This window comes from Tympanuchus pallidicinctus, unplaced genomic scaffold, assembly GCF_026119805.1.
Source record: "Tympanuchus pallidicinctus isolate F22 unplaced genomic scaffold, pur_lepc_1.0 scaffold22, whole genome shotgun sequence".
In the NCBI taxonomy this organism is placed as follows: domain Eukaryota; kingdom Metazoa; phylum Chordata; class Aves; order Galliformes; family Phasianidae; genus Tympanuchus; species Tympanuchus pallidicinctus.
The window spans coordinates 3,277,139-3,289,771 of NW_026294739.1; the positions used below are offsets into that span (position 1 = coordinate 3,277,139).

At 48.6% G+C, this 12,633-nt stretch overlaps 2 long non-coding RNA genes across 5 annotated transcripts in view; one reads left to right on the forward strand and one right to left on the reverse strand.

The window, feature by feature from the left end:
- Nucleotides 1-9,694, forward strand: part of LOC128082780 (uncharacterized) — an 85,315-nt gene extending 75,621 nt beyond the window's left edge. For all 4 annotated transcript variants that reach the window (XR_008207840.1, XR_008207839.1, XR_008207838.1 and 1 more), the window contains one exon: nucleotides 257-9,694. This is a non-coding gene — a long non-coding RNA (uncharacterized LOC128082780). The remainder of the gene's footprint in view (nucleotides 1-256) is intronic.
- A 534-nt stretch (nucleotides 9,695-10,228) lies between these two features.
- On the reverse strand, nucleotides 10,229-11,951 carry LOC128082784 (uncharacterized). The gene is made up of 3 exons (XR_008207844.1): nucleotides 11,347-11,951; nucleotides 11,086-11,235; nucleotides 10,229-10,671 (listed from the first exon to the last, which is right to left on the reverse strand). It is a non-coding gene; the product is annotated as an uncharacterized LOC128082784 (long non-coding RNA).
- Between the last annotated feature and the right edge of the window lie 682 nt (nucleotides 11,952-12,633).

The window sequence follows — 12,633 nt, forward strand, 5'->3', positions numbered from 1 at the left end:
TGAAAATAATCAATAGTTCTTGTCCACTAATGAATGATTTTCCAGCAGTTGCCAGTGTAAATAGGTTTCATTAAAACAGCAAATCCTCCCAAACAAGAAAATTAATGAGAGCTTATGAAACCTATGAAATTGCATGGGTCTGACAGTGATGACAAATCTCAACTATTGTTATTTTTGGTAAACAGATTTTCTTTTCAATTTTCAACCTTGTCACTTAAATAATAATACTGAGCAAATCCCACCGTTTCTTTCCCAGAAATCTTCACGTGTCTCAAGCCTCAAATCTGTGAATGGTTTCAGCCCCAGGCAGGAAATTGCCCCTTTCCTGAGCAGCTCCTGTGCCCTTCTTCAGCTCTTGTCATCCGTGCAGCTGCACCAATAAACTGGGAATTTCTGGAGTTTAATTTTCAGATGAGCCCGCTTCAAATCAATGGAGCTGCTGCTTTTTGTGACTCCTGGGAAGGAGATGGCATGGAAACAACCCACAGTCATGCCCAAATAAGAAAACTAAAAGAATTATTGGTTTTGGTCAACCTGGAACATGGCTCTTTTTTGCCCTGACATTTTCCTAGAGGAAAGTGAAACTCTTCATCTGCAGATTCAAAAGAATCCCAAAGGCACTCTGTCAGACATCTCCCAACGTGCTCTCAGTTATTGCTGGATGGATCACAAGCTCTCCAGGGAGCAGTGAAGATGTTTTTGTGGGTTGCAAAACCCAGGTCAAAGCTTAAAGCTGAAAATACTCAATTCCAGTGTCTGCTTCTTGCTTCCAGAGGAGCTATCTGCTCATTGTCTTTGTCTTCATCATCTTCATCTTTGTCTTTGCTTTCTGTTTGTCTTCCTTCTTTTTTTTTTTTCTCTCTCTCCTCGTCCTTTTCTTCCTTCCTCCAGCTCATAAATCCCCACCTCCCCTCCTTTCCTTCTCCCCTTCATGCATTGCATGCTGAATGCAGGAGGCTCTCAAAGGCAAGAGCAGGCTTGGGACACTCTTACCCACAACAGCAGCGGTGAACAGAACCCAGGTTTTCAGCCAGGAAATTGCACTGGTAATCTCCTTTGAGGGAGGCACTCCCATTTTTCATGATGGTTGGCCCTTGTGGGATATGGATGAAAAGAGAAAGCATTTCATTTGCTCTTTGAAAACTGGAGCTATAGATCAAGGCCCCGCTCGTTCCCCTGAAGACTAGAAATGGGATTTCTGCAAGAATTGAGGCTATCCTCTCTGAAAACTAAAACAGTTATCTACACTTTCATCGAGAGGTCAGCAGTAGAGACTTTTCTCAAACAGCTGGATAAATCCAGGCTGTTAGCGCCTCTCCTTCCCGCTCTCCTCTGTTATTGCTTTTCATTACATGAAGGGTGAGGAACAAGCAAATACCTCTGCTTCCCAGCTTTGCCCTTGCCTGTTTGTACAAAGCAGCCAAATATTTCCTTCTGACTCTCAGGCCCCAAGTACCTTTGGTGTCTATATTTTTTCCATTGGATGCCATGGTCTGGATGCAGATGCCCAGGGCTGCTTAATCCTAGCAGATGGCATAGAAATGTTATTTTTCAGACACGGGCACTCCTCCATGGGTGCCACAGGACCAGGGCATCCTTTGTCACCTGGACCCAGTGCAATCTCCTGTGACACTGGGCAGGAGGGTTTGCAGAGTCACGCTGCATCCTGCGTCCCTGAGCCTTGCAGCCATAAATCCTTTGCCTCTGCCATAACCGTGATTGAGCCTGCCTGGCTTAATTCATTCCTCCAGAGCCCACACGGTTATGGCAGAGATGATTGCCTGCTCAAGGAGCAGCACTTGGGATGAAATCTTTTCCTCTTGAGAGTACTGCTGGAAAAACAAGGCAGCATCCATGAGCTGCCAGCATCCCTGTGTAGGCAGTGTCTTTCCTTGGCCACTTCTTTGCCGTGCTCTCATCCTTCCTGACCTCTCCCTTTCTCTCCTTTAAATCATTTTCTCTTTGCTTCATTTCTGCCTATGTCTCTTCCTATTCAGTTTCCTCGCTAGGTGCTGGAGCTGACTCAATGGTGATCCAGCAAATCACAGTAGTGATGCTGCTGATGGAATAACTCCTTGGGGTTCTGTGCAGTTGCTGTGCGGGCACTGAGCTTCCAACAGCAGAAAAGGAGCAGGAAAGTCTGATGTTTGGAAAGCTGCATCAACCGCAGCTTTCATCCCTACCTCGGGGAGATGGGTTTTGGAGTCCTAGCAGTCTGCCCACCCTATGGACATAGCCAAATAACCCTAGTTCCTTCCCAAGCACTGCTACCCAGAGAGGTGCTCTGTCCTGGCTAAGGGAGCTGAGCACAAATAACTCACAAATAATGGAAATCTCCACCATGTGCCCCCAGCATTGGCACAGTTCAGAGCCCTGCGAGAAGTGCACTGCCTTGTTTGTCACCTGAAGCACTTGGAAAAATTACATGAATCCATCAAAGTAATGAATCTTCTCAGCAGTGGCAAATAGACAGAGACAGACAGGCACTCAGCTGAAACAAGTCATCTTTAAAAATTAATACAAAATAAACAGCTGGCCTTTCGCTCCGCTTCCAGGTGGTGGCTGCGTGGTTTGGGCAAGGGCTGGGCAGAGACCAATGATGGTTCCCAATGGGAGCATGTCCCTGGGGCAGGGAAGTGTCCTCTGCTGGGTCCCTGTCACCGCCACAGTGTCACCTCCATCTTCTGCTGCTCCAGGAACGGTGGTGCAACACGGTGGTGGATGCTGCACGGTGTGAGTGACTGCTTAGGAAACAGCCAAACCTTTGTGAGTGCCAAAGCCTCATCACCTCCCTACAGCCTTGCCAGGCTCCTCCCAGCACTCTGGGCTCCCACATCGGTTTGTCAGTGTCTGATGGAGCTTGTACACTCCTCAGAGGACAGGTTGAGCTTGCTCTCCTGCTTGTCACAATATGGGCTCCATAAATAATTAACAGCGGTGCTGCTGCCGCCCCCGAGCTTTGATTTCATTACTGAGGAATAACATACCCACCTATACGTGTGTGTATGTACATGTCTGCGTGTAATACACCTCCGTATGTACTTACATTGCTTAAACATCTGTTTCACCAGCCAGCCTCTCTGCTTTTCCTCTGGTCCCAAGGGCAGGTAAGCAGCAGAAGGCACTGCTCTCGACCACGAGCATCCCACCAGTGCTCCAGCTGCTCCTGCCCTGAGGCTGGGCTATTTACGAGGTACCAATGGGGCTGCCCTTGCCCTGCAGAGTGTGGGGACGGAGAGCGGGGAGGAAGACGGATGGATCCTGAATTGAGGTGAATTTATGGGGCTCCGTGATTCCTGCTGCCGTACGTCTCCAAGAAATGACACCGCCACTTCAGGAGCAGAGATTAATCTGAGTCGGCAGGAGAAGGACAAAACAAATCATCTACTGCAGGAATCTCATTTGATGCCTGTTAGTAAAAGCAGCGGGATGAATGGCTTTTGTAAAGACCGCGCCGAAACGGGCTTTTTTTTTTTTCCCCCTCCCTTCTCTCCATTCGTCTGCAAATTGAGGTCTGTGAGATGTGCAGTGGAGGCAGTCCCAGGGTCACTCACGGCCCAAGCACAGCACAAGGACCCCCAGCAGCTTTGTGCACTGTGAGACAGGACAGCAAAAAAGGGAAGGCAGAGCTCTTAGCGCATCGTATCAAAGGGAAGAATCCTTCACTTTATTTTTTTAAAAAGAGGGCATTAATTCTCCTGTCCTGCAGAACACGGGGTGAGGGCAGCCTGCAGCCCCAGACAGAACATCCCGGCGATGCTCTGTATCCCAGCCAGCAGCAGCTGGATGCGGCCCAACGGCAGCAGTACCAGCACCAAGCACTCCTGCACGCCGCTGTGCATCCCAGCTCAATACAGAATCAATCCAATTGATCTTTTTTTTTAAGGTGCAGCCTCCGAATGGCTGAGACTGTGAGAGACACAGCTAAGCATGCACTTCCACAAAATAATTTGTCAGGCCCCGCTGTAGAAACCTAATGATGGCTGTAATTTATTGCTGACAGACGATATTTATCACCGCAGCATCCCCTCTTTCTCTTTCTCTGTCTCGTTAGGAATGGCATCAATAATGTTTATTGTAGCTTTTAATTTTTTATCGCTGATATTCTTACCTGCGCTGCTGATGGCTGCAGGAGATGGGAAAGGCTTCAGAGCAGATGGAGCCTCAGCTCTGTGCTGAAGGGTGAGCAACGAAAGCTGCAAGTTCCTCCTGCGTGCCCATGCAGGGAGAATGCAGTGCCAGAGAGCACCCCGATAGCAGGGAAAAGCAAGCTGTTCCCATAAAGCTTATCCCCTCCCTGCTGAGCCTCTGGACTTGTGCAAGGGATGCTCAGACCCAGCAAGGCAGTGGCATTGCTTTGGTTTTCCCCAGACTCTACTCCCACATGGGGCTGGAGAAGGAACATCATGCCTCCTCTGCTGCACCTGCATTGCTGTGGTCATCACACCTGATGATGCCCACAAGCCCTGGGGTCACAGAGCTTGTCCCTGAAAACAGCCGAAACCCCAACTCCAATCTTGAAATCTCCTTGTTTCCCCCTTGTTTTCCTACAGTTTTTCCTACCCTTGAGGAAATGTGCAGCACCAGGTTTTGATGCCCTATAAAACAGCACTTCCCAGAGGGGATTTTTTCCCCCTTTCCAGACATGAATAATTACCCAGGCAGCGGCTGTTCCAGCGTTGTTACCGGAGCCTCTCAGACTAGCTGGTCATTTACAGATTAGATAGATGTTGCCCACGTTGTTCATAACTGATTATGGGATTGGCAGTTTGGCTCTCACCCAAAATTCAGAGTCCTGATTTAGCATAATTGGAAGTGAATGGCAGAGCAGGCTGGGGGATGGGGATGGTGCCTGCTGCTGATTTTCTAATGCCGGCTTTGGGGATCCCTGACAAGCTGCAGTGTGCTCTTTATAGGGCAATAACATTTATGGTGTGAGTTGTCCTGGGGAGGAACTCCTATGATGGCAGCAGCCACCTCCTGCCTGTCCCAGATCAAAGCTGGAGAAATCAAGAATTCCAGAAGAGCAACGAGGATGATATTAAAAAATAATCCCTTCTGTCTCAAGGTGTGGGCTTTTTTGCTTAAAGAAATTGTTCTTCTGTGTTAATCTATTCTACTTTGTGTTATCCTGTCCTTTTACTGACTTCTATTTCTTCCTTAGTTTATGCCACTAAATGTTGGGTTTCCCAGTGTTGACCCTTCACACACCCGTAGCCTTCCTTGCACTTATTCTCACAACCCCTCTCTGCTGGAGGCTCCAAGAGCACAACGCAATCCAGCCATTTGCCCAAAGCAATAACAATACCCACGGCAGGAACAACACCGAGCTCCTGCATCCTCCCCTGCCAACACTAGCCATGGAACATCAAAAATGCTGCTGGATCTGCTTGTCTTGCTTTTAGCCACCCATCAGCAAGTCCTGGGCAGGTGGCAGGTCTTGCTCTGCAAAATGCAAGCAATGGGGCTGGAGAATTTCTGAGGGCATTTTGGGAGGGGGTGAGGGCTCTTTTGCCCCCAGTCCCCCCCACCCCTTTCTTCTGACCGCCATGCTTGCTCTAATGCTCTGGCAGAGCTCTGCTTCCTGGTCCTGTGGCTTTGAGCTCATTTGTCAAACACAGTGATCTTCATGAAGGGCTGTTATTAGAGCATTTACTTCCCATTTCTCATCCTATGTTGTCATCGCCTTCCAAGATTAATTAAGGGAAGAAGACAGGACATCTTGCCTTCCATTGGTTTCCCCCTTCCCTACCTTTTGTACAGCCCCTTCATCTCCATTCCTGACCTGAGCACCGCTGGGGAGCAAATATGCAACACTCAATAGTTCCCTCTTCCCTCTTGTGGGTGATATATCAAGGTTTTGGTTTTTTTCTTACCTCTTTGTAAGTAGAAGTGCTTTGGTGAGCCTCGTCCTGAACATCAATCCTCCCCAATGGCCTCAGCTGCCAACACTAAGCCAGGAAACATCCCAAATCCATTGACTTATGGCTGCTGTAAGTGTTTGTTTCAGGCTTACCACCCCAGTCCCTGGGGCCAATATACTGGCCGTGCTGCCAGGCTCTCATGATGCTCTGCATTTGGGTCACCCTGTGGCAATCGCGTGCTTTTGTTCACTATTTCTGTTGATCAGAAACCATGACCCACGGTTCTGATAGAGAAGTGATGATGCTGGCATGCTTCTCACTCTTGCTGGCAGCACGGAGCCTTCAGCAAGCAGCCAGGATGCTCCCCCTGGGCATTGCTTTGGTCCCGCCTTTACTGACGGATGGAGGAGATGCCTCCTCATGCATGTGTTATCAGTGATCCAGAAAAGATTTGAGGAAATGCGGGATGAGCATCTGTCAGCTGCTGTTTGCATCCCCCAGGTACCCCACAGCCTGCCGTGCTGCGCGTTCGCAAGCCGCATCCCTGACATTTTGCCTCTCACATGTGAGTCAGCCAAAAAGAGGGAGAAAACTCACCCAGATCAGATGGTGGCTCCCTGATGAGATTCCTATGGCTGATGGGTTCAATGAACACCTTCATGGAAGCTTCCCTGTGGCACCTTCCTTCCATGCCATGGCATGAGAGCAACAAGAGTTGTTTCAGCTCCCTGATACGAAGCAGGCAAGAGGATGGGATGAAAGCATCCCAGCCTGTTTACCTGGCTCTCCCAGTGACTCATCCCAATGAACATCTCTCCCTGACTTTGCTGGGCTCCAGATGCTGCCTCAGTGCAAGCCTGATCCCGTGTCTTTGTGAACCATCACACCCTCAGCTCATCAACCCCAAGCCACACACGGAATAAAGACACGAAGCAGCAGGTCCTCAGCTGATGTGCATCAATATGGATCTCCTGCAGCCGGCAAAGCTGACTTACAACCAGCCGGGGAGGTAACCCAAAATGCTGCTCGTTGGAGCAAAAGAAATTTCTGCAGTAATTAGATCTGGAGCATGATTACCCAAAGGGAAACAAAAAACAAATGTGGGTGACAGATATTTCCAGGATAACTGCAGTTATTAATGCTTTTCTCTACCAGTGACAGGCACTAGGGATTAGTATTGCCTGAAAAAGGCTGGTTTACTGTGGGAAAAAATGAGGGCTGGAAATGAAGCAAGTAGAAGGCCATATGCTGCTCGGTGTGCTCGGGGGGTCCTGGGAGGATAGCTTTAGCCAAAACAACAAAGGCAAATATGTGAGGCATATGTGAGGAGAAACATGAACCTGTTGCTTGTAAGTTACCAGTTTGAAAGAAAGGGAGAAAAAAAACACAAGAGGGAACCTGTCATTCTCGATTTCTCAAGCTCACCCTGAATTAGCAACCCTGTTTGTGAGTGGTGAGGCTGAGTCTTGGGCTGCAAATCTTCAGGTTGGTGCGAGCATGAAGCCTTGCCTGCCCTGTGGCCTTGTGCAGAGTGATGTGCGTGGTAGCACAAAGCAACAGCCCTGCATCACACACCACAGGGCCTTTCCCTCTGTTTGTTGCATGAGCTGTTGTCCTTCTCTGTATGGGAACGGTGGAAAGGCACCTTCCCCGGGGAAAGGCTCGCATCGTGGCCTTGCTGCACAGCTTGGACAAGCAACTGAGAGCTCAAATATGACCAAGAGGATGGCTGAAAGCTTGAGAGCTGTGTGTGGGCTGCTCCAGGGTGTGGGAACGGCATGGGCTCAGCCACCCCAGGGTTTGCTTTGGGCGTGCGCCTGTGAGCATCTCCCTCTGCTCCACGCATCAGTCAGCACGGCTGGCTGCCGAGAACCACATGGGCTCCCTGAAAACCATCAGATCCTGCCTCGCTAAGAGGTTTGGAAGCAAGCAGGGCTAAAACAACAACATGGGCTAGGCATTAAAGTCAGGGTGAGGAGGGTTTTTTTTTCCTTTTGAATGGAAGGAGTGTTGACATCTGGGGAGTAACAAGATTAATTTCTAACGTGGTGGTTTGCCAATAAGCATAATTTGAAGCAAATTGTTTGTGTTCTGGTGTTTGCCCTGGCTCACAATCCCCACAGGTGATGCAAAGGGCCAGACCAGGCAGGAGGTCCACCCAGCTCACAGCCCCATCTCCTCCTGCAGGTCCTGGGAGAGCACAGGATCTTTACAGCAGGCAGCTGTGAGAGCCTGCCCACAATGAAGCTGGAAATCAGATATCAGAGACTATCCAAATTATATTGATAGGGCAAGGGGAGATGGTTTCAGACTACCAGAGGGGAGATTTAGATTGGATACAAGGAAAAAAGCCTTGTACAATAAGAAGACTGGTGAGGCTCTGGCTCAGGTCATACAGGGAGGTGGTGGATGCTCCTCCTTCTGTGGAGACATTCAAGGTCAGGCTAGGGGGCTCTGAGCAACTGACGGAGCTGTAGGTGTCCCTGTGCATTGCAAGGCAGTTGGACTAGATGACACTTAAGGTCCCCTTCCAATTTGAATGACTCTGGGATTCTATGACATGTGGCACCATCAGTCTTGTTGGCTGGTGAAAAGCCACCTGCATCCTCATTTCTCTTATGGACTGGGTAGTAGTAGCAGCTCCTCAGTGGGGTGCCTGCATGGTTAAAGCAGAGTGAAAGCCCCTAAATATCTCACCAAAGAACATCCCCTACCACTGCTGGGGATCCATGCCTGGATGATGAGGTGACAAGGAGGTGTGAGGTGCCACCAGGAGGTGGGAATGGCCGTGTGTTAGGGCAGGATAAGCACTGAGGATGCAGACAAAGGAAAACAAAGTTAAAACGGGAGACAGGAAACAACCCAGTGTGCTGAGCAGGCAACAGCTGCTGCCAAACACACCTGAGCTGGGTAATCCTTGATATCTGTCTTTTGGGGCATTGCTTAACAGTATAATTGAACTGTATACTTTGACTCTGCCCATGGGCTTTCCCCCATCACCCATAGCAGACAGCCCCACCTGCTTCCACATCTTACTTCTTCAGGTTGATTGGTTTATTCCATCTTCTGAGATGCGTTATGGTGATTTGGTTTTTAGTTTCCAAATGATATCGTTGTTTAGAAATTGTTTTGACACCAGTTGATTTTTGCTGTTGATGTTCTGCATCTCCACAGTCCTGGAAATACGACAAGACAGGATCTCTACAATCCCTCTCTCATTTAGAAAACTGATTTCCTATTTGACCTGAAAACTGAATATCTTTGGCTAAAAGATAACATACTATAGAAAATGGTGGATGCATGCTGCTGGAACTTGATGATCTGGAATTGCTCTTTTTAAACTCAAAAAAGTCCCCAACCCCAAACAAAATACCCTACCTCCTCCACATTTCCATCGCCCAAAACGCTGATGAGGAAAACTCAGACAGCTGGGAAGCAGTGCTGAGATAGGAGCTCTTCCTATGGGAAAGCAAGATATTTATTTAAAGACAAGACTGAATTCCAATAGACACAAGGAAATGTCAAAATATTGCACAAGCAGGAAGAGGAACGCACACAATTGTCTCTGCAGCCTGCGCATAATGAATAACTTAGCACCTGGGCAATGCAGAAGTTATAACAAAGCAAGTCAAAGGAAGGCAATGCTGTTGGAAGGGGGGAATGGCACTTTGATCCTTGGCCCAAGATAGTGTAAACAGACTGTTGTTTAGGCAGGTAGAGAAGAAAAATGTTACAGGAGGAGGAACAGGAAGCACCGGGCAGCCCAGTGCATCCACCTGAGAGTGGTCAGCTGGAAGCAAACACCATGCCTGCAGAGCTGTAAGAGGCTGCAGTATCAATCTGAATGAACCATGGCAGTGGGTTTAGGCATGATACCTCTGGTCTGAAAGACTGAAGTGAGGTGGATGCCCACCTCATGAGCACGGCATGAATGACTTGCAGCTGAGTGCAGGCACATGCGAAGGAAAGCCTTTGGGAATACAGGTTGGACACAGCTGAGAACTGCTTCCCAACAGAGATGCATTTGCAGGACAGCAGCATTCATGGTTTGTTTTGGAGATTGCAACTGAAACCACCTAGAATTAAATTTTACTGCAGCACAGAATGGTTTACTCCTGCCAATTCCCATCATAATCCCTTTATTTACTCTCTTATAGGTTTATTCTCTAAGCAGGAATTGACAATGGGCAAAGTTCTGTTCAGCTGCCTTTCAATTTTCAAATTATTAAATGGAATATTGAGCTCGGCTAAAATCACAACATTCTTTCCAAATCCTCAGTTTTTTCAGTTGCTTCAGAACTGTCTGAAAGCGTAAAACTAGGAATAGAGGGAACATGATGCTTTTTTTTCCCTCTGTTAACACATTGCTGATTTTTTCTGTTCCCCACACTGCGTTCACTCCTAAGGTTGTATCCTTCCCAGACACTGTGCACTGCACACTTTGCCTCCGAGGGTTCCTTGTACAGAACCCTACAGTGTGAAGCATGCTTGGAATCTTGAAACTCGTTTTGGGATGTACAAATGGGAGAACAACTGGCTCACCACAAACAGCATCTGCTTTTCCTCATCACCTGCGAGCTGATGGCATGCCATGGATGTAACGAAGATGAATGCTGCTGCAGCACTGGAACCCAAAATAGAGACCACAAGGAGAGGGGGGGGAGAAGTTTTCTGACCCTTTGGCTCCATTGATGGGGATGACAGTGATGAAGGCAGTGTGGGTCTCGCCGCTTCCCATCAGCTTGTGGAGAGGTTTCAGCTGGAGACTTCCCGGCTGCCTGGCGTTGGAGAGCGCTGCCACGTAAATCTAGAAAGGATGAATTAAAAAGAAGGGCAAAAAAAAAAAAAAAAATAGAAATGGTGATGAATTAATCCTTCCCCGTGGCATTAGCACAACCCCGCACCTCTCCTCCTCGTCAGCGGTGAAAAATGCCTCCTCTCAGGCAGCAATTACCCTGCCTTGCCTCGGCCCTGCAGCCCGGCCCGTGGTGATGGATGAGCCCCGGCCCCGCGGCCATCTGCCACCCCCATCCTGCTACTGCACCGTGGATCAAGGGCGAGCAGGGAGGACGTGGCAGTGATGAAAGGTGTCTGGAAAAGCGTGAATTGGAGTGGGAGGAGAGGAGATGAGTGAAACGGAGCAGGGAGAGGGGAACAGGAGGTGGAAAGGTGGCAGGGGAAAAAACTGGGGGCAAGCTGGGTGCTTGGCCAGAGCACTCACTGCGCACGCTGCAGTAAGGTGGAAGAGGGGTGATGCTCATGGGGGTTGGAGGGCTTTTGAGATCAAAGAAGAGACGAGCAGGATATGTGCGGGACGGGGCTGTTTGTGGCTGCTGACACAATCTTCCCAAAGGCAGCAACCCACCTCTTCCTAGGAAAAAGAAAAAAATGGTGCTTAAAGTATATATTACCTTAGAGCAAGGAGTACAAAATCTTTCTACTCTAAAGGGCATGGGACAGCGGTAGAGATTAACAGCCTTACTATTTATCTCAGCAGCAGGAAGCCAAACATCATCTCTGGATTTCCCCTTGCGTTTTCTTCTCCAAAGGGATGCACTGGGTTGTCTGTGGGTGGGAAGATTTTAACTGGAGGAATCTGGGAATATACTGGGAACCTCCCTCCATCGTTAGGGAGAGAAGTTGTGGTGTTGCTGAGGGAGCTCTTCTAGGCTGGGCAGAAGCACACTGAAACCAGGCTGTCCACCTCTGGTACGTCCAGGTTTTATCACATCTGTGAGACCTGCAGCTTTGACGACGCACATTAAAGCAGAATCACTTGGGAGGATACTAGTTTACTTGCACCAAGAACTCCAGATTCAATTTATAAGGCTAATAAACCTATTTTCTTCACAAGCTTGATCCCAGATTTGCCCCGTACTGCTCGGGTCAGATGGAGCTTTATGTTGGAGCTGAGATCCTTCTTCAGCCAGGATTTACAAACAAAAATAATACGACAGAGGAGAGATGGTGCTTCTGAAGATGCTCCGAAAACGCTCACGCAAGCAGAAAGGGGCCCACAAGAATTATTCCCCATCCAGCAGCCAAGCCAAAGCTCAGGACACCGTCCTTGCTCTGTCTGTCAGCCCAGCTCCTGAAAAAGAACAAATCTCATTAATGGTTGCCATAGATTTCGGTGATGCCGCACAAGGGCCATAACGCGGCGAGGCTCTTTAAAATGGGAGATAAACCATTCTCAGCTTCACGACACGCTGGGTGCAGGAAGATAAACAGCATCTCCAGGGATGCTGGAGGAAGAGCACGCCAGCAGCACGCCCACATCTTGCTTGCACTGAGCTGCTGGGATGAGACCATGAGTGAGCATCCAGCGGCAATAAATGATAATTTCCTTCGGATGAGAAGGAGGAAAAAAAACAAAACAAAACCAACTTTCCCCAACTTAATGTAATTATTAGCATTAATAATTATAGAAGAGAAGATGGTAATTAGCAGAGCTAGCCCTGTTTGCAGGTGGGAATAGCTGAGTTTACTCTTTTCCCCTATCATTTAAAAGCGGATTTAGCAATAAGACCATGGAGGAGGCATCCAAAGGCACATGTGGTGGCTCCTGCAAGGCCAGGATTGGGGATGGATTGGTGTCATCTGGGGAAAAATACTGCTGGGAGAGAAACAGGGATTAGTGATAGCTGAATAAACGGAGTCATGGAGTCACAGAATGGGGAAGGGCCTCTGGGTCCATCTGGTCCAACCCCCACTCTAACAGGGACACCCAGAGCTGCTTGCCTAGGGAGCATTCTATTAGGAAGCACTA